Source organism: Chiloscyllium plagiosum, unplaced genomic scaffold (assembly GCF_037043375.1).
Source record: "Chiloscyllium plagiosum isolate Xiang-an unplaced genomic scaffold, Cpla_swu_hap1 HiC_scaffold_6, whole genome shotgun sequence".
Classification (NCBI taxonomy): domain Eukaryota; kingdom Metazoa; phylum Chordata; class Chondrichthyes; order Orectolobiformes; family Hemiscylliidae; genus Chiloscyllium; species Chiloscyllium plagiosum.
Genome location: NW_028270144.1, coordinates 29,770,154 through 29,791,891, shown reverse-complemented (window position 1 = coordinate 29,791,891; position 21,738 = coordinate 29,770,154). Strand labels below are relative to the sequence as shown.

General features: G+C 40.4%; 1 long non-coding RNA gene and 1 pseudogene across 1 annotated transcript in view; one reads left to right on the top strand and one right to left on the bottom strand.

Moving 5' to 3' along the window:
* The window catches only part of LOC148149732 (uncharacterized), a 264,049-nt gene that overhangs the window by 163,067 nt on the left and 79,244 nt on the right, over positions 1-21,738 (bottom strand). The gene's annotated exons all lie outside the window — the stretch shown is intronic.
* LOC148149733 (uncharacterized) lies at positions 5,496-20,489 on the top strand (annotated as a pseudogene).

Sequence of the window (21,738 nt, the reverse complement as noted above, 5' to 3'; positions counted from 1 at the left end):
AGCTCAGCTCAGCTAGAGAACTGACCACTTTTTATACAGGTCACTTCTAAAATATGACCACTGTGGCCTGAAGTCTCATCTATTTACATATAAACAAAATGCCTCTCAAAATCTTTTTCATCTCTGTACCAAACCAGACTGATCAGCGTCTGGCCCGGTTTATTGCCCCTCTGAAAAAAATCAAGGACAGAGTCTCCTTGAGCCAAGGAACAGGCTTTGAAGAAAAAAGGGACTAGCTTTGTGACAGCTATGGTAAAAATTGAATATCAAAGTAAGGATTTTAAGCTTTAGTGAAACAAAGCATTAGTGAGAACATAGAGTCATAGAGAAGTACAGCATGGAAACAGACCCTTCGATCCAACTTGTCTATGCCAACCAGATATCTTAAATTACTCTAGTCCCATTTGCCAGCACTTGGCCCATATCCCTCTAAACCTTCCTCTATGTTGTAATTGTACCAACCTCCATCACTTCCGCTGGCAGCTCATTTCATATACCAACCACCCTTGGCATGAAAACGTTGTCCCTTAAATCCCTTTTAAATCTTGCCCCTCTCATCCTAAACCTATGCCATCTAGATCTGGACTCCCCTAACCCAGGGAAAAGACATTACCTATTTCTTAACTATCATGTGCAATTTTGGCCTCCTCATTTCGGAAGGATGTAGATGCATTGAGGATGATTGAAAGGAACTTTATGAGATTGACAGATATGTAAGCAGGTTGTCTTATGAAAATATATTGGATAGGCTAGGCTAATTTCCAATGGAATTTAGAAGGTTCAGGGGTGAGCTAATTGAATTGAATGGTTTTGACAAGGTGGACTTGCATATAATGTTTTCTCTCGTGGGTCTGTCCAGAACTTTGGAATACACCAGATCCTTGTAATACTGTGTTGAAAGGAATCATCATGGGCATGTATAGTGTCCCACTATCAGAGCTGAATGCCTTTATTGCGAGATAACAACTAACTTTAAGAGAATGTGTCAACGAAGGGCACAGCACAAAATAAAGCATAAGACTAATCAACTATCCACAGAAAACGGTCATGAAGTAGAACAGTCTCCACTAGAAGACAGCCCTAGATTATTCCTCGGGCGAATCAGTGACCTAAACCTAACATTTTGGCAAGTGGACATTTATGTCTATGCGCATCTCACAATTTTCAAGTTGGAGATGGGATCAGAAGGCATGATATTATCAAATAACGTGTTTTAACTATCAAAACACTGGTAACGGCCAACAAAATTTCAATTATGTGGCCTGGGGGCATCACACTTAACATCCTCAAGGAATGCTTTAAGCCATTCTCTAACACTGGGGATACCCCCAAATTCTAAAAACCCATAAGTATCTCACAATCTTACATAGTCACTCCTGAGTACAAAGGTGTGCCTTGACATCAATTTCATTCAAAAACTGGAAAGGGTTAAAGAGCAAAATGTCAAAGAACAGCGTTATAGTCCAACAGGTTTATTTGGAAGTACAAGTTTTCGGAGAACTGCTCCTTCATCAAGTAGCTAGTGGGGCAGGATCATAGTCTCTGATCATAGGAAACAAATCAAAGTTGTTGTGTAATTTTTAATTTTGTCCACCCCAGTCCAACAACTGCACCTTCACATCAAAGTAACTACCTTTTAGCAATCAAACTATTGTTCTTCCAAGTCTGAAATGAACACATTTTGGGGGAAATTATGAAACCTCCAAATCATCTGACTTTGCAATGTCAAGGACTGGGTAGTGACAAATGTAATTATTTCAACAAATATGTAACAATAGTAGTTTCCATGCAAAAGCTTGGGGCAGATATTGTACAGGGATTGATAGCATTTGAAAGGATTAATATTTGATCAAAGGTAATAAGTCCCATCTAATGTTGTGAACTTAGAGAGAGAGGGAGAAAGCGGCAGAGTTAAGTCAAATCTAATGGGAGCGAGACCTAAGGGTAGGTCCTTTCAAAAATCTTTGTAATAAAATAAAGCCTATTTTTATAACATGTAAATCATTGCAGAGATGCAAAAACTATGTATTGTTTATTCTACAGCGGTCTTCACATTAGACCAAAGGAGACTATTCACGCACATAAGTCCCCCAAGCGCTCACACATGTAGCAGACATGGATGATAGTGCATCCAAGCTTTTCTCGTCAGACTGAATCAATACTGTACATAGTTTTGATCTCTCTTTGTTGGGGAATATAAAGGCTTTGGATAAGGTCCAGGGAGGATCTTGAAGAATGATTTCCAACTTAACTAACCACATCTGCTTGGAAAAGCTCAAGGAGCTCAATCTGTTTTTGTCAGGGCAGCATAGTCTTAGAGGTGACCTGATGGAGGTTAAAAGCGTGAAAGGCTGGAAAGCTTCCCTTTCGATAAATTATTCCAATTTAACAGTTTGGTGAAGATGAATTAAGCATGAGTTTAAAATTTGTAAGAATAGAGATAGATGGATGTTTGGTGATTTTCTTTTAGGTTAGGTTCTCTACAGTGTGGAAACAGGACCTTGAGCCCAACAAGTCCACACTGATCCTTCGAAGAGTAATCCACCCAAACCCATTTCTTTCCGACTAATGCAACTAACACTATAGCCAATTCACCTGTCCTACACATCCTTGGTCTGTGGGAAGAAACCCACATAGACACAGCGAGAATGTGCAAACTCCACACAATTGCCAGAGGCTGGAATCAAACTTGGGACCCTGGTGCTGTGAGGCAGCAGTGCTAACCACTTTGTGACTATGGCCAACCCTTCTCTTTTCTCCAACTACTGTGAGCCTCTGGAATGTAATGTTAGCTGGTGTGGTGGATGCTGACCACATGAACATCTAGAAAGAGCTGAACTTGGTCCTGACTGGAGCAGAGATTTCATCATAAGGGATGTAAGTGGCTCCATAGACAATATTTGAACCTGATTTTCTCTTGGAGTTATTTTGATTGCCTGAGGTTGTTAAAAAAATGACTTTTGCAATTTTCTCTGTGTGTTTACTTTCTTTTTATTTCTTCATGGGATTACAGCACTGTAGGTATGGGTGTGAGGTGTGGGCTAGGCGAAGGGAGAGGGAAGAATAGTTAACAACAATGGACCAACCACGTGAAGGGGAGAAATATTGATGCTCTTTTCCTACCTTTACATCTTGTACATTGTAAGAGTATGGCTAAGAACAATGAATACAGATTGAGACACCTCAAGTTTTTGGACTGCATTCATAGCTGGACAAACAATACCCTAACAGCCCATACCTAACTATGAGCTAGAAATCAAATCTATTAGGAATCAGATTTCACAAGAACAGGAGTAAGTAACACAGGTATCACAAAGCAGCAAAACATCATTTAACTTATAGTCCATGTTTTCAAAATAATTATTTCAATTTCAATCAGATTTAATAATATGATGATTGAACAAAATAATGAATATTTATGCAGTGTGTCTGCCAACCTTACTTGTTAATAGACTGATGAGGAAAAAAAACTCATTAAAAAGCCCTGATAATTATACCAAATGTTTGCTTTGAAATTCACAGTAAGACAAAGAATTTAAAAAGGTGTCTTTGACTATTGATTAGGACTGTTGCTCACAGTTGGATTCAATAGTTTCAGGCTAGTTACTCAGATTTCCGTTTCCAGCCATCTATCTCTTTAGGACAAGCTATGAGAATACTTCTTTGTAGGACCGCCTGATGGGACAAACAATTAGCTCTGTCATTTTCTCAAGCCAACTAACTCATTAAGTGTTGCTGGCACCAAAATAAATTCAGCAATTAGTATTCATTAAGTTGTCTACCTATACAGAGGTGAATTATCCAGCCCTTTGAAGTGACATTAGCACATGTGACATAGTAGATTCACCCAAACCATCTGTTGCTGTCCAACAGTAAACAAATTAAAACACGATTTGGAGATGCCGGTGTTGGACTGGGGTGTACAAAGTTAAAAATCACACAACACCAGGTAAGAGTCCAACAGGTTTATTTGGAAGCACTAGATTTCTGAGTGCTGCTCCTTCATCAGGTGGTTGTGGAGTGTAAGATCATAAGACACAGGTTTACAATGTGATGTAACTAAAATTATATATTGAAGAAGACCTGGATTATTTGTTCATCTTTTAGAATGAACATATTGGTTTCAGTTCTTTCATATGTAAATTGCAGAACATGTAAAAGTTGCATTCTCAAGTGAACTTTAACAATTAGTGTCATGTTGGCCCAGATAATGCATTTAAGGTATGAGGTGCCCTGTGCCACAATGGTCAGACTGATTCTAATCTCAAACATAATTTACAGAATCTTGCACAGATTCAGTAGTTTTTTAGCAAAGTAAAATGTAATCATGCAAGTACAAATTCACTCCACAAGCTTATGCGCGTATGTATTTGTGCGCGTGTATGTGTGTGTGTGTGTTTGGGTGGGGGGAGGGAGGTGTTGCAGGTGGGGGTGATGAATGTCTGTGAGAGAATGTGTGTATGTGTGTGAATGTGAGTGTAAAGGGGTATAAGTCATGTATGCTCAAACTGTCAGGAAATATATAAATGCCAGATTCATCAGCAATGCCATCCATAATTTCAAAACCAATCACAACATTGTTATCAAACCAGCAGATAAAGGAGGAGCCATTCGTCATCCAGAATAGATCAGATTAGTGCAAGAAAGTGTATTGACAACTGAACAGCCAGGAACACTACAGACAACTACCAGCTGATCCGACTAAAAAGCACACCTGTGAACTAAACACATTGATCAGGACTTAGGATCCAGTCCTTCAGAGTTCCCTACACACCCTCATCCCACGTACTTCTCGCATAGGTGGCTCCCAATGCCTTCCAAAGACAAACAAAGCCAATGCAGCAGGACGTCCAATCGTATCAGGCAATGGGATTCTGTGTGAGAACCTCTCTGGCTATGTCGAAGGCACCTTAAAACCCATTGTACAGGGGACCCCCCAACTTCTGTCGCGACACTACAGATTTCTAACAGAAACTCAACACCCATGGACCAATCAAATTGGGAACATTCCTCAACACAATGGACATTTCAGCACTCAACACCAGCATCCCCCACAACAATGGCATCGCGGCAACAGCCTCAGTACTCAACACCAACAACAGCCAATCTACAACTTATCCACTTTATCCTCAACCACAACATTTTCACCTCTGCCAACTAGTTCTTCATCCAGACACATGGAACAGCCATGGGGACCAGATTTGCACCTCAATATGCCAACATTTTCATGCAACATTTTCAGGTTTGAACAAGACTTCTTCTCTACGCAGGACCTCCAACCAACACTATACACCAGGTACATTGACGACATTTTCTTCCTCTGGAACCATGGTGAGGAGTCACTGATAAAACTACACAGTGACATCAACAAGTTTCATCCCACCATCAAACTCACCATGGACTACTCTCTACTATCTGTCTCATTCTTGAACACATGCATCTCCATCAAGGATGGGCACCTCAGCACCTCTCTACCGCAAACCACGGATAACCTCATGATGTTACACTTCTCCAGCTACCAGCTGAAATATTTTAAAACGGGCATCCCTTATGGATAAGCCCTACGCATACACCGGATTTGTTCAGATGAGGAGGAACCTGATGAGCACCTGGAAGTACTCAGGGATGCCCTCATAAGAATGGGGTACGATGCTCAACTCATCGACCACCAGTTCCGACATGCAACAGCAAGGAACCGTAATGACCTCCTCAGGAGACAGACACGTGCTGCGTCTGACAGGGTACCCCTCGTTGTCCAGTACTTCCCAGGAGTTGAAAAACTATGCAATGTTCTTCGCAGCCTGCAACACATTATCAATGAGGATGATCACCTTGGCAAGACCTTTCCCACACCTCCACTGCTCAACTTTAACAACCACCAAATCTCAAACTGATCATTGTTCGTAGTAAACTGTCTAGTTTTCAGGACAATTCCATACAACCCTGTTACAGTGGACACTGCATGACATGTCAGAATGTCGGCATGGATACCACCATTACATGTGAGGACACCTCCCACCATGTACGTGGCAGGTACTCATGTGACTCAGTCAATGTTGTCTATTTCATACGCTGCAGATAAGGATGCCCTGAGGCATGGTACATTGGTGAAACTGAGCAAAGGCTACGGCAACGGATGAAGGGACACTGCACAACAATCAACAGACAGGAGTGTCCCCTCCCAGTCGGAGTACACTTCAGCGGTCCAGGACATTCGACCTCGGATCTTTGGGTGACCGTCCTCCAAGGCTGACTTTGGGACAGGCAACGATGAAAAGTGACTAAGCAGAGGCTGATAGTCAAGTTGGGGATGGTCTCAACCTGGACCTTGGGTTCATGTCACACTACAGGTGACCCCATTGCACTAAATACACACACAGACTGATGCACACACATAGGTAGACACACAGACACTCCTACACACACACACACACACACACATAAATACGCATATAAGTTTGGGGTGAATTTGTACTTGCAGAATTACATTTTACTTTGAAGAAAAAATGCATGAATCCATGTAAGATTCTGTAAATCCATTTTTTTTATTAGACTAATAAAAAAAAGGATTTACAGAATCTCACATGGATTCATGCATTTTTTCTTCAAAGTAAAATGTAATTCTGCAAGTACAAATTCACCCCAAACTTATATGGGCACAGCCAGTCTTACACAGGGCAGCTCACACCTGAAGTGCATTATCTGGGCCGAGCTGGCAGCAATTGTTAAAATTCACTTGAGAACGTAACTCAAAAGTTTTGCGATTTACATATGAAAGAACTGAAACCAACATGTTCATTCTAAAAAATGAGAGACTTAACAAACAATCCAGGTCTTTTTCCAGATGATGCTTTGTTTCATTGGATAAGTAGACATGAAAGCCTAATCTGTAAAGTCCACTGACAGGAAATGATTTTGTACTTTCAGAAACCTTCCAATAATCCTGCACAAATTGCTCTATTGCTGAATTCTTGGAGTTTTTGCTTGCACGTTATGTGGTAAATGCCTGTATAAACAAATTAGACACTGGTGTGAATCATTTCACCACCAGTGCCTTTACAATCTCCTCAGCTATCTCCTTCAGAACTTGGGTGTAGTCCATCTGGTCTGGATGACTTATCCACTTTCAGACCCTTCAGTTTGTCCACCACCTTCTCCTTAGTGATGGCCATGGCATTCACCTCTGTCCCTGACTCTCTTGAAGTTCTGGTATGCTGCTGGTGTCTTCCACTGTGAAAATTGATGAAAAGCACTGATGTAGTTTCTCCACCATTTCCTTATTCCCCAATAACTACTTCTCCAGACTCATTTTCCAGTGGTCCACTCTTGCCTCTCTGTCATGATTTGGATACCAAAAAACATTTTGCATTCTGGCCACTTTTGGAATATTGTGTGCAATTCTGGTTTCCTTCCTAACAGAAGGATATTGTGAAACTTGAAAGGGTTCAGAAAAGATTTACAAGGATGTTTCCAGGGTTGAAGGATTTGAGCTATAGGGAGAGGTTTAATAGGCTTGGGCTGTTTTCCCTGGAGTGTCGGAGACTGAGGGGTGACCTTATAGAATTTATAAAATCATGAGGGACATGGATAAAGTAAATAGACAAAGTCATTTCCCTGGGGTGGGGGAGTCCAGGCATAGGTTTAGGGTGAGAGGGAAAAGATATAAAAGAGACCTAAAGGGCAACATTTTCACGTAGAGGGTGGTACGTATATGGAATGAGCTGCCAGAGGAAGTGGTGGAGGCTAGTACAATTGCAACATTTAAAATGGATCTTGATGAGTATATGAATAGGAAGGGTTTGGAGGGATATGGACCAGATGCTGGCAAGTGGGGCTAGATTTGGATTGGGATATCTGGTCAGCATGGATGAGTTGGACTGAAGGGTCTGTTTCCATGCTGTACATCTCTATGACTAGCTCACTGACTCTTACATTTCATCTTCTCCCCATTTATTGCTTCTTTTGATATCCTGCTGGTTTTTAAAGGTTTCCTAATCCTCTGGCTTCACATTAATTGTTATGATATGGAGGTGAATCCCTCTGTTAATTCAACCAAACACGCAGAAAAGCTCACTTTGCCAAGTAATCTGCTAAAATATAAGTGACAGAGAACTTCCAAATTACACTATTTAAAGAAAATAACATCAATGTATTTTTTAACTCTGAAAGTGAACATTAAACAACTATTCACAATTCTAACTATTCACTTTCTCTTAACTGCTTATTATCTGCATTCAACACTATAAAAATATACTGTCCCAATAAAATACTTATTAAAATTATATCAATTTAATTTCAAACCCACACAACTGCTGTCATCTTCAATGACTTTCCTTTTCCAGCTGAAGATCTCCCTGAGTCATCTTCTTTCTTTTTACTGTGGGTATGTTTCATATGAAAAGGTACCTTTGATAGAGACTGTTTCCTAGTTTCTTGAATCTATCTTGATGTCAGTTGCTCTCTCTGCAATTTTCAAAATATCTGCTTTTTTATATCCCCATCAGATCATCTCATTGGTTTGATGTTTGTAAAACAATAAATTCAAGCTCAATTGGGTTTTATCATCCTGGGGCATAATTTAAACTGATTGGTTAAATGTGGATTGTTGTCAAAACAGCAACTAAAACTCAGGTATCTATTTCACAGCCAAATGTTACATATTTTCAATTTTACAGTACACTCTGGGACTGCCATCTGTCTTATACACAGGTGCTTGTAAGCTCTCCATTCAGAACAGCATTCACTCTCTCTTAACGGTACAGTACATGCCTTCAACTTCATAACATAATCTTCACCACATTGTAATGCTTTTTCTTTTTCTCTTATGCTGTCCCTGACTTCCCTTGTGAGTCATTGTTGTCTTGTTCTCCCCTTAGTGTGTTTCTTCTTTATTGGGATAGATTTCTGCTATGCCACCTGAATTACCCCCAGATATTCCAGCCATTGCTGCTCCACCATCTTCCCTGCTAGGCTCTCCCTCCAATCAACTCTGGCCAGCTATTCCCTCATGTCTTTCAAGTTACCTTTACTCAATTGTAATACCATTACATTTGTTTCCACCTTCTCCGTCTCAAACTGCAGGGTGAATTCTGTGCTGCCTCCTTCACATTAAGCTCCCTAATCCAATCTGCTTTTTTTACACATCACCAAATCCAGAATTGCCTGTGTCCTATTGGGCTCTATCATAAGCTGCTCCAAACAAACCATCCCATAGACATTCCACAAATTCTGTTCACAAACCTGATTTTCCCAGTCCACTTGCATATTGAAGTCCCCCAAATTAATGCATCATTGCCTTTCTTAGATGCCTCCTCTATCTCCTGAATTAGTTTTTCCCCACATCCTGACTACTGCTAGGAAGTCTGTACACAACTCCCATCTGGGTAATTTTCCTTTACACTCCTCAACCCTACCCACACAGATTCTATGCTTTCCAACTATATTACATCATGCTATTGATTTGACATCATTTCTTACTAACAAGGCAATCCCTCCCTTCTGCCCATCTGCTTGCCCTTTCAATAGGATGTGCATCCTTGGATGTTTAGATCCCAGCCCTGATCTCCTTGCAACCATGTTTCTATGATGCCCAAATCATTATACCTGCCAATTCTGTGCTACAAGTTCATTCACCTTGTTTTGTATATTGTGTGCATTTAAATACAACACCCTGAATCCTCTCCACATTAATTAGCTTCCCCTTAACTGCTGTGCCTTAACTTGGATTCCTGACATTTTCCGTATCCATATTCTATTTCGTTTAAAGCCCTATCCACGGCCCCAACTATGCAATTCACCAGGACTCTGATCCCAACATAATTCAGGTGGAGCCCATTCGATTGGAGGAGCTCCTTCCTTTCCCAGTATTGGTGGCAATGTTCCATACATTCAAGTCCATTCTCCCATGCCAATCTTTGAACCACACGTTTACCTGTTTAAACTCATTAATTCTGTGCCAATTTGCCCTTGGCTCAGGAAGTAATCAGGATATTATTACCTTTTTTTGTTCTGCTTTCTAATTTAGTCCATAGTTGCTCATATTCCCTCAGCAGAACACCTTTCCTCTTTATACCTATATCGTTAGTAAATACGTGGACTATGACAACTAGATCTTTCTTCTTCCACTCAAAGTTCCTCTGCATTCCAGATGAGATATCCTGAATCTGGGCACCAGGCAGGTAATACAGCCTAATTGTAGAATTCCTACAGTATGGAAGCATGCCATTTGGCCCATCAGGTTCAGACCGCCCCTCCAAGACCTAATGCCCTCCCCAGCAATCCTGCATTTTCCATGGCTTATTCAATTAACCTGCATATCTCGAACACTATGTACAATTTAGCATGGCCAATCCACTTAACCTGCACTCCTTTGGATTGTTGGTATGAAATCGGAACACCCAGAGGAAACCCAAACAGACATGGGGAGAATATGCAAACTCTACAGTTAATTGCTCGAGGGTGGAATTGAATCCAAGTCCGTGGTATTGTGAGGCAACAGTGCCAACCACTGAGTCACCTTGCCACCCGTGAGCCTTTGGGACTCTGAATCCCAGCCACAAAGAACAATGTCTATTCCCCTGACCATACTATTCGCAATTACAACTTCATTTCTGTTTTCTTCCCTCTCTTGAATGGTTCCCTGTACCATGGTGTTACTGCCAGTTTGCTTATCCTTCCTACAGTCCCAACTCTCATCCACACAAGGAGCAAAAATCTCAAACCGGTTAGACAAGCTCCTTGAGTATTACCTCCTGGATCCCTCTACCTGCTTGCTTATAGTCACACCCTTCTGTCCCTGACCACTGTCTAAATTTGTTGTTGTCAACCTAAGGGACTGCTGATGATGTGCAAGTATCAGGGAGTCAGAAGATGAATTGCTTACCAAAAAATTCCCATTTCTGATCTGGTCCCACAGTAACACTATTTATATGGCTGGTCCAGTTAAATTTCTAGTTCATAGTATCTTTGAATAGATTGATAGTGAGGCATTCAATTACAGTAATGTTATTGAATGTTAAAAGGGAGGGGAATGGTTTGATTATCTCTTTTGTCATTGGTGCATCATGAATGTTGCTTGCTACTTATCAGCTTGAGTAACGTTCATATCATGTTGTATATGGCTTAACATGTTTTGTTTTCTCACTGAGACTAGGGAATTTCTCTTGCATCTGATTGAACCATTGTATTGAACTGACTAATCTTTGATTGTTCAGTGTGTTGTGAGTCATGAGTATGGTTGTGCTTAGAGAATTTGAAACAAGCACTAAGTATGAGAAAGAAGGCATTTTAAAGGCATTATAATAAATCTCATGTTCACAGATCAAAACTGGTAAGTGTTACCTCTGCATATTTCAGACATAAAGCACAATAAAAGCTAAAGTCTCCACAGTTCCACTCTCTCATTAGAAAGAGATGACGAGTGATGAGTTTAAACTAAGGGTTATAACACCTCAGGCAAGGGGTGAGGTTGAGAAGGTGGAAACTTCACAGTAACCTCAGCTGGTAAAGGAATTGAATCACTGTACATCATAAACCAGCCACCCTCCTGAACCACCACCTTCTACCAGAACTGTTGTACATTATGACGTGCATAAAGTTTCCCCAAGCTTCAAGTGTGAACTCTTCAGACTTCATCAATAAGAAAGAAAAAAAAGAATTACGTTTGTCAGAATGCCTTTCAGAACCTCGGAATGTCCCAAAGCATTTTAGAGCAAATTGAGTCCCATCTGATGTATAGTCACTGTTACAATATGATGATTTATGCAAAGTATCTTGACAGAAACAGTAATGTGACAGTATCAGATAATCTTGTTAATAGAGGGATAAATATTTATCAGGAAATTGGAAATAACTCCCCTTCAAAATTATGCAATGGGATTCTTAAAATGTGCCTGAGAGCTGAGGCCTTAGTTTAACATCTTATCTAAAAGACAGCACTACACTAATCTGTCGGCCAAAGTGTTTGTGCTTCAGTATCTGGAGGGAAACATGTGTTAACCGTGTACCATCTTACCCTTGGTGAACACACTTCAAAGACGAAATCCAAGCTCTCTCCTTTAAAGGAGAAAACTCTGGCCACATTCCCTTGTGTATGTTCCTTTGCTGAAATAGCAGAGTTGCTGCAGTCAAAGAAAGCAGTCCTTTAATATCTGTTAATCGTTCAGATAACATGCCAGCGAAGATGTTGTCTCTGCTAGTGAAAACATCATGAGACCGTGTTCTGAGGGTATTTATTAACAAACCTTGATCAGTCCAGTGAGGGAAACCAGTAGCTCCACTCATGAAAGAATCAGAAACATGCAACTATCCCCAAACCCTTCAGCTGAACCGGGTCTTATATTTCAGCCAATATATTAGATCATCTTTGTGGGTGAATTCTTGTGGGATTGAACTACTTTTCCTGATGGTCTTCAAACATTGCCTGGAGAAATATGGAAACCCTCTAATAGTGTTGTTGATGCCATTTATGCCATTTTATTGCATTTACTTGGCTCTTCCATTAAATTCAAATGGGTGGAAGGATTCCACATGAAAATCCATTTGTCCTGTGCCTAAGAGTGAAAAAAAAGCTCTATTGATTGAAAGCAGGCTGTGCTCAATTTAGACCATTGGAGCACACATTTCTATATATTTATCAACTTAATACAGGGGAATCTTCAGAGCAATTTTATGCAGCCAGGGAACAAGACTATTTAAATCAATACAACTTCATATAGATTATAATAACTGAATGCCGATAGCATTAAAGAGATGGGAAAGTCTCATAATAGAGAGGAATTTTGTCAAATGATGAAATATCAATCAAAAAAGTAAAACCAAATAAAAATTAAGCATTCTTATTTGTTGCCCAGTTTACGAATACTTTATGCTAAGATGAGATCCAAATGTCAGTATGTGTTCGACAGAAAGAAAGCAATGGGACACAATGAAGCAACAAATTAATGTAAAAAGTAGTTAATGTGAAGCTATTAAAGAGCTAAAATGTATTCCAGATGGTTTGTTCATTCAACTGAACCCAGGTTGTGCCCCAATAAAACGTAACTACAGTACTAGATTGGAAAAACACATGTCATATTTGAGACTGAAGTGTCTGAAGCCTTTCAGGCATATGACGAGCTTATTAATCCTCTGGCTACTTTGTTTATGCTTCTTTCAGGTATATTCCATATTAGAATGGATTCTGGATCTGATAGATCTCCAAAGGATAAAGATGAAGCAGGAGTGTTGTTCGTCATTCCCACTTTAAATATTCCAATCCTATCCAAGGGTCTATAGTCACAGCTCAGGCTTTAAAAAATGTGTCATCTCTGCAAGGGAGGTGATGATGTAATGGTAATATCATGGGAAGAATAATCCAGACACTCAAACTAAAATTCTGGGGTCATGGGTTCAAATCTCCCTCATAGCAACTGGCAGCATTCAAATTTGAATTGAAATCTGATCTTAGTTATCATCCTCGGTTGTAAACCCCATCCAGTTACATCCTTCAAGAAAGAAATCTGCTATCTCTGTGTGGTCTGGTCTACATGTAATTACAGCAATATGGCAGTCTCTTAGCTGAAATGGGCCGAGCAAGCCAGGCAATTAGGGCCGGACAACAGATGCTGGCTCTTCCTGTGATGCCCACAACTAATGAAAGAATAATTTGTCATGTGATACTATTCAAAAGCAATTTAATCATAAAGACAGAGACACATTACTATCTCAATAGTTCATGCATACATAGTCTCTGTAATGTAACAAACCTCTGCTGATATTTCATAAGACTATCACAAAGACAAAATGTAATACTGAATCACTTCAGCAGATGTTATGCCAGAAGACCAAAATTTTAATCAAAGGGACAGGTTTTAAGGAATGGCTTAAAGGTGAAAAGTTAAGTAGGGGGCAGGGAGGTGTAGAGAGAGATTTCCCAAGCTTAGGCTCGGCAACTGAAGAGATGGACATTAAAGGTGAAACAATTGAAATCAAGAATGTACAAAAAGCAGGAGCGCTGATTTCTTGGTTCATCACTGCAGGAATTCACTAGGGTAATGCCCTCAGCCTTTTGATGCCTTTCTCGATGCCTATCTAATCCAAAGCATAGCCTTCAAGAAGCTTCAAGATGCTTGGTTTTAATTAATGTTGGCCAAGATTTAAAACTATTTAAGTCGACAGAGTATGCCAGTGCAGGGATTAACCCAACTCAAGTGGTCCTGTACATGCACTGCAGGTCAAACTGACCACAGAGCTTGTCAGGTGTAGCAGGGAGGGGTGGTGAGGTACAGTGCTATGTCAACTGAGAGTCACCCTTGTTCTTGATTCCAAACCCTTCTCCTTGTGACTTTCAATCGTAGACACTACCACCCCCACCAACATCACCTTCTTAAAGGTCCCCAAGCTTAAAGCTTTGTTGCTGTACTAGCCTGATTTCTGTCTGGCAGCAGCACTGACCCCTTGTGGTGTAAGCATGATAAGACCCACCAGCCTGAGATTGGCCAACAGCTTTCTCCGAGCAGGACTTCCAAGCCCTGGAATCTTAATTTCCATAGAAAGGCTGCTAGTTGCATTGCTTATACCTGATTGGCATTTGATTATATGGTCTTTGCCTTAAGGAGTTAGTGCAGGTCTCTTGTTAGATCTCCAAGCAGCTAATGAGACCCACACCCCATCACCAACCTGACAAGAACCTACCGAAGAACAGTGAGCAGGGCAAGGGCAAGGGAATAGAAGAGAAAGAAGTTCAGAGAATCAGACAAAAGATTTGGAAAGAGAAAACAGAATAGAGTTAGCAATAGAATTAAAGAGTACCAGAGAGAATGCAGTAGACAGCATTGTCTGCCCATTTCTTTGCTTGTATCTCTACTCCAGCTCTATGAAGCTAATTTCTACATGTAACAATGCTCAAAATGAAAGGGCTCATGGGTAGATTCATTCATGAAAATGGCCATCCATGGAAAAGTTAATCATGGGACCAACCACTCAATGGCTAGTCACCTATCCCCGGAGCTGGAATACTTGGGATCTGTGAGGAGCAACCCCACCAATCTCAGGCTTAATCCCTCACTTGTTTGCTGCTAATATACACATGATGAACCTTTCCGCAGCAAGTTCAGGAGGGAAGCAGTGCGGGGTTGAAGGAGCAGCAAGAATGTGACAGGCAACAGAGAGCAGGTCTGCTGAGGTTGGAGCAGAGCTGGATGGTGGGGAGCGGAGTGTGGGGGAAGGTGAAGCCAGGGTCCAGGCAGTGAGGCTGGAGTCTAGGGGCAAAGTAAAACTGCAAATAGGGAGACTAGCAGCAAAATGAAAGAATATAGAGCAGCAAAGATGAGCGAAGTTCAGTTGCAAATTTTTGAATAAAGGAATGGTGTACAGATTTGTATGCGGATTATTATTGTAATGAATACCGTTAATTGGACAAAATTATTATTGAGAACCTTTATTTCAGAAAAGTGCATGTTTATGTATTATCACACCTCAACAGAGCTTACGTGCTGTGAACTATTTGAGTTGCAGTGTGTAATGATTGGAGCCAGCTTGACCTCAATGACTACGGGGTCATGATTGGTGTTGTTAATCTCAGCCAATCAGGACCGATATAACCAGAAGATACCCCTCTTCCGTGGCTACGTCCGAGCTCGGGTGTCTCTGGAGAAAGAACACGTGGTGTCCACCAAAACCCTGGAGTTGTTCAGGGAGAGGTGGGCACCGCAGGGAGTGGAGTGCATTATTTCCCCCTCCAACTCTATTTTGATTTAATCCCTGCCCTCTCCTACACTGCTTGATCACACAGCATTGCCCTTTGATGTGAAGGGCACTGCTTGTCACTGGCCTCTCAGGTGTTTCCTTTCTTCCTGGTGGTGGAAACTGAAAAAGATTGGTGCACATTGTATCTTTCACTGTGTCTCACACCTGCACACACACAACATGGGTGTTGGGGTAAAAATAAGCACTGCCACAGTTAGGCAGTAGTGTGGGGGTAATTAAAAGAAATACACAAGTGTCAAAGGTGCTGTTCACTTTGAAAGCTGGTGCTGAGAAAAAAAAGGAAAAAAAACCCAAAAAGGTGCACCTCTTCCGTGGCTACGTCCGAGCCCGGGTGTCTCTGGAGAAAGAGCACGCAGTGTCCACCAATACCCTGGAGTTGTTCAGGGAGAGGTGGGCACCGCAGGGAGTGGAGTGTATTATTTCCCTGTCCAATTCTATTTGATTTAACCCCTGCCCTCTCCAACACTGTTTGATCACACAGCATTGCCCTTTGATGTGAAGGGCACTGCTTGTCACTGGCCACTTGGATGTTTCCTTTCTTCCTGGTGGTGGAAACTGAATAAAGATTCATGCACCTTTTGTCTCTCACTGTGTCTCACACCTGCACACACACACACAACATGGGTGCTGGGGAAAAAATAAGCACTGCCACAGTTAGGTGGTAGTCTGGGAGTAAGGAAAAAGAAAGAAAAAAGGAGATTTTTTTTTTAAAAAAAGGAGATTTAGAATCTCCTCAGGTCAGGGGACTGAAAAAGAAAAAAAAGACTAGAAGATTACATAAGCAGGAAAAAAATAACCAGAAGATTAGAATCTCCTCAGTTCAAATGACTGACTCTGAGCTGGCTGGCCCCAGCCAGTGTACTGTGCACAAGTAAATAAAGGGTGACTTGGTGACGGGTTACCTGCCTCTATGCAGTTATTTCACGGTGACTATGTTAGAGGCAAACATGCAACCTTTAGCTGTGACCTTTCCAGTCCGCAGACAGCATGTTTATGATTATGGCTTTTTGTGTATAGCTGTGAGTTAGGTTTGTTTTTAATTAAGAAAGCATTTGTTGCTAACTTATGCCTGTTATCTTTAACCAATTTGAATGTAGTGGCTCTTGAAATTATCGTTTTCCTTATATGTCATGGCTTTAAATTTATTGGAGTATATATTACTGAATTCTTCTAATTCTGCTTCTGTGAAAGTCCAACTATATGTCTGCGCAACTATATCGGTAATATTGTTACAAGATTGCATTGTCTGATAAAGGAGGCATTGAGAAAGAAAATGGAGTCCCTGAGAAACAAAAGTAATCCCTGAAAATCAAGAAAAAGGTAACTCTCGAAAAATTCTAAGAGGAACACACAGAAAAACAATTATTTTAACACCTGATATATATGTGGATGATGAACAACTCTGTGTTCATCTTGAGCTGCTTCACAATATATTCAGCTGCATCTTCACCAGGAAATATTTACATATGCTACATCCAATTCAACATACACTGTGCATTGTTTGACATATACAACTGACCTCAGGTTGCCTAATAAATGATCAAATACAACAGAAACAGTTGCACAGTAGAGGAATAATGTTACAGATGCAGTCAGTTCTGCTATAACGTGGTATTTCCATTCTCATGCAACCCATGTTATAAGGAAATTGCGTAATAGCAGCACCAACAAAACTGAGGGGACAGGAATCGCATTATAACTAATACACACTTTAAAAGCTCGAGCATTAGATTAGATTACAGTGTGGAAACAGGCCCTTCGGCCCAACAAGTCCACACAGACCCGCCGAAGCGAAACCCACCCATAGCCCTACATTTACCCCTTACCTAACACTATGGGCAATTTAGTATGGCCAATTCACCTGACCCTGCACATCTTTGGACTGTGGGAGGAAACCGGAGCACCCGGAGGAAACCCACGCAGACACGGGGAGAACGTGCAAGCTCCACACAGTCAGTCACCTGAGGCGGGAATTGAACCCGGGTCTCTGGCGCTGTGAGGCAGCAGTGCTAAACACCGTGTCACCGTGCCACCCACAAACATTAGAAACAGTGTCCTCAATATATCAATCGTGTTATAGTGAATTCACATTAACAAAACACAAGTTATAGCAGAACGACCTGTAGCTGCACTGGATAAGGAGCATATTTGGGATGGAGAAAGATTCAAGGAAATTTAGAAATGCAGGAATACAGGGCCAAAATTTACAGCTGATTTTCTACATATTTGTTTGGAATATAATTTCTGTCAGCAAAACAAAGAAATATACAAATATTTAGCTTCATTGTTTCTTATTTGATTCTTCCCTTTTGACTAATAGCAGTTGATGCATTTACGTAGCAACGTTGATAAAAAATGATTTTTTTAAAATCAAGCAGTTCATTCAGAACTTCCCTTAGAACTTGAGTATTGGTACTGCACTTGTCTCTGCTTTTTTGTCCATTTTTTTGGTTCTCAACATACACAGGTAAATAAAAGCCAGATGCTTTAACTTTGAAGAATATATTGCAAAATGTTGTTATTTTGCATTAAAATTGCCACAGTTTAAGTTCCATTTGCAATATCCTGAGGATTTGCAATCTGATAAACTTTTTATTATTGAATAACAGTGAGAAAAAGGCAGGTTTTAATTGACAGTTACTAAAATGCCCTGTGAACACATAATAGGCCAAATAATTATTGAAAATGAAATAGAAGGTATAATTGCAAATAGATTCTTGGAGCTGTAACCTTCAACTGACCCTGCTGGCTCTGGTAACCTGGATTAACTGCAGATCAGGACTATGTTTTCCGACAGAAAATACACTTACAGGTAATTTCATGGACAGAATACAATCCAATGCTTAAGTTAAATAATTTTCTTGTAATGCAGTATATTAATTTCAAATAATATGGTGTGAGACTCTCCTCCTCCAAAAAAACTTTTCCTTTTTGTCTTTTTCTTTCTATGTCACTTTGTTGATTGAAGGTACTTTAGTTAATATATAATTGATTGCAAGCAAACCTTCTGGCTCATAAAGGTCAGTTTACATCCAAACATTCTCTTCAGGTAAGTAGACCAGTTTGTTTAGGAGTTGGGAGAAACCATTTTTTTGAGTTAGCTATCTTGTCACTCCCTCATGCTATGTACGTCAAGCTATAAACTGTTTCCACTGTAGTGATTGGAACAAGGTCAGCCAGGTGGACATCATCAAATATGAGTTCCCTAACTGGGGCTGTTAACTTGGTTCAATCAGGGAGCCCTGGCTGACAGATATAAACAGGCGTGTCAAAGGTTCTGTTCACTCTGAGGAAGTCAGACTAGTGTCAAGGACTATGTATGTGTAAATAAAGGGTGACTTGGTGATGGGATACTGGCCTCTGTGGAGTTATTTCATCCACCATTCACTTTTTTTTGTTTGAAGTATGTTCGTACATTTCATTTGATAAACTATTTAATAGTATAACCAAGCAATGAAAGACACTTGCTTGAGGCATCAGTTTGACAATGTTTGAGGTATCTGAGACAGTTGTTAACTTACAATTTACATTGACCTTAAAAAAGCTGCTTCATGCATTGAACCAAGTCAAAACTTTATTAATTCCAGTGACCAAGATGGCCATAACACATGAAGTTTAGATTAATATAGTTCAAAATTTGAGTACTTGTTTCATGCTTTAATTTTAAGAATTGAAGTCAAACAGGATATAAATATAACTATTGGCTAACAACAGAACTGTATAATCATTCAATTATATGAAGCTAGGATTATCATTGAAGCTTGAAAAATTATCTCATTAGAGAGACAGGTAAAATCATAATACTGCAGAGAGATTGTATTGTTATCTGACCTTGTGGAGACATTACAATTACACAATTGTATATGAAATCAAAGGCTAGCCCTTATATTAGTTCACATTTTACAGAGTATCATGACAATGATCAACCCCTCCCTAGGTGGATGCAATACTATTGGTGGCAGAATCAAATTTTATCCAATGTCATCCATGATGTTTGGATTTTGCAAAATGCTGGTTAAGCACTGTTAGAGTGCAGTCACTTCTGTAATATGGAAACCAAAGCTGGCAATTCACTCCCAGCACAATTTGACAAGCATCAATGTGATAATAACCATACATTATTTTGTTGGGTGTGGTTTGATGGAAGATGATTGAACAACTATTGAGTCAATTTTTCTCTATTGTATCAGTCTGAATCAACTTATGAATGATTGCAACCTTGCTGTCATTCCTGAAATAATCCTCTGATAACAAATTCATAAATCAGTAAGACTATCTATCTTACTATCTGTAACTGTACCCAATGCCAGCCTGCCTCAACTCGTCTGATGTTGAAGCTCTCATCTGTGTCTTTGTAATATTTAGAATTCCTATGCTCTCCAGCTTCATATCTTCCAACTTATAGAAACTAAATGTGCCCAAAACTCTACTGCTCACTTCCTAAATTTTATCAAGTTCTATTGACTCATCATCCCAGTGCTTGCTGAGTTGCAATACCTCTCAACACTGACTTTAAAATTCCTGTTCTTGTTATCAAATCAGTTAATTGGGTGGAATTTTCCAGGCTCATTCACCGTTGTCCGAAATCACTTTGGAGCCCCATCCTGCTGGGAGATCTGTTGGGCACCTTTGAAGGCAGCGCTGTTCCTGTGGAGCTGAGGGTCACTGCAGCATTAAACCTCTTTGACATGGGCTCCTTTCAAACCTCAACTGGAGACAAATGTGTGGCATGTCCCAATTGACAACCCATAAGTGCATTCTTGATCTTGCTGATGCCTTTTACATGAAGGCAATAGAGTTTGGCCAGTTCACCATGGACAGCCAAGATACCCGAGTGGTCAGATTTGTAAGTATCACTGGGTTTCCTCCAGTACAAGGGATTATTGTATGTGGCACTTAGGGCTTCCTGGCATCATCCAGCCATATTCCTGAACAGGAAGGAATTTCACTCCCTCAATGACCAGCTTATTCGTGACCACAGTCAACAATTCATGCAGGTTCATGCAATTCATCCAGGGACGGTGCTTGTAGTCCGCACAACTTTCACATTCCTTGACATTTTCCCTCCCATCCCTCCCTATATCATCCCCAGGTCTACCTTGGAGATAACAAGGATATAACCAGATGACATGACTAATCATCCAAAAATGAAACCCTCAGACTGATAATGAACAACTACAATGCTGCTCATACACCTATGATGGTCATAATTTGACAGAGAATTGCTCTTCTGAAGATATGCCTCCTTTGCCTTGACTCAGAGAGGGCATTCCAGTATTTGAAGGACAAGATGTTCAGGATAACAATCATTTGCTGCACAATGCACAATCTGAGTCAATAGCAGGTTAAAAACTTTGAGGAAGGGGGAAATGGACTAATGATATATCTCATCAGTTGAGGAAGAAGGGACTCTGATGGAAATGCTGACGGAGCTAATGCTGATGCTAAGAAGGTTAGGCAAATTTGTGATGAAATAGACAGGCCTGCGAGAAATTGAAGGTGTACAGAGTTGAGAACTAAAGATTTTACGTGAACTTTTGTGGACACTCAGAAGTCATAGCCAGTCATGATGCATAAGCCTTATTGCTCGTTTTATAAAATTAAACGTCACATTACTCAGCTTCTGTGCATTTCTTTGTTTCCTTTGCACCAATCAACTTCTGTTCAGATGATGGTCAGAATATATAGATTGAGTTCCGTTTGTAAACCTGGGGCTTATGCTTCTAGCAAAAAAAACTTTTGTTTGCAAGGAGCATGTATTTATTATGGAGATGTTGAGATGATACACCATGCTGAAGGATTGATACAACATAACCATGAGGTTTACATTCCCACTTCCAAAGGATTTCCTCCTCCCAGATGAGACTAGTGCATGACAGTGTTGTCTTGTTTGCAACATCTTTCCGATAGGAAGGAGACCAGAATTGCATGCAATATTCCAACAGTGGCCTAACCAATGTCCTGTACAGCCGCAACATGACCTTCCAACTC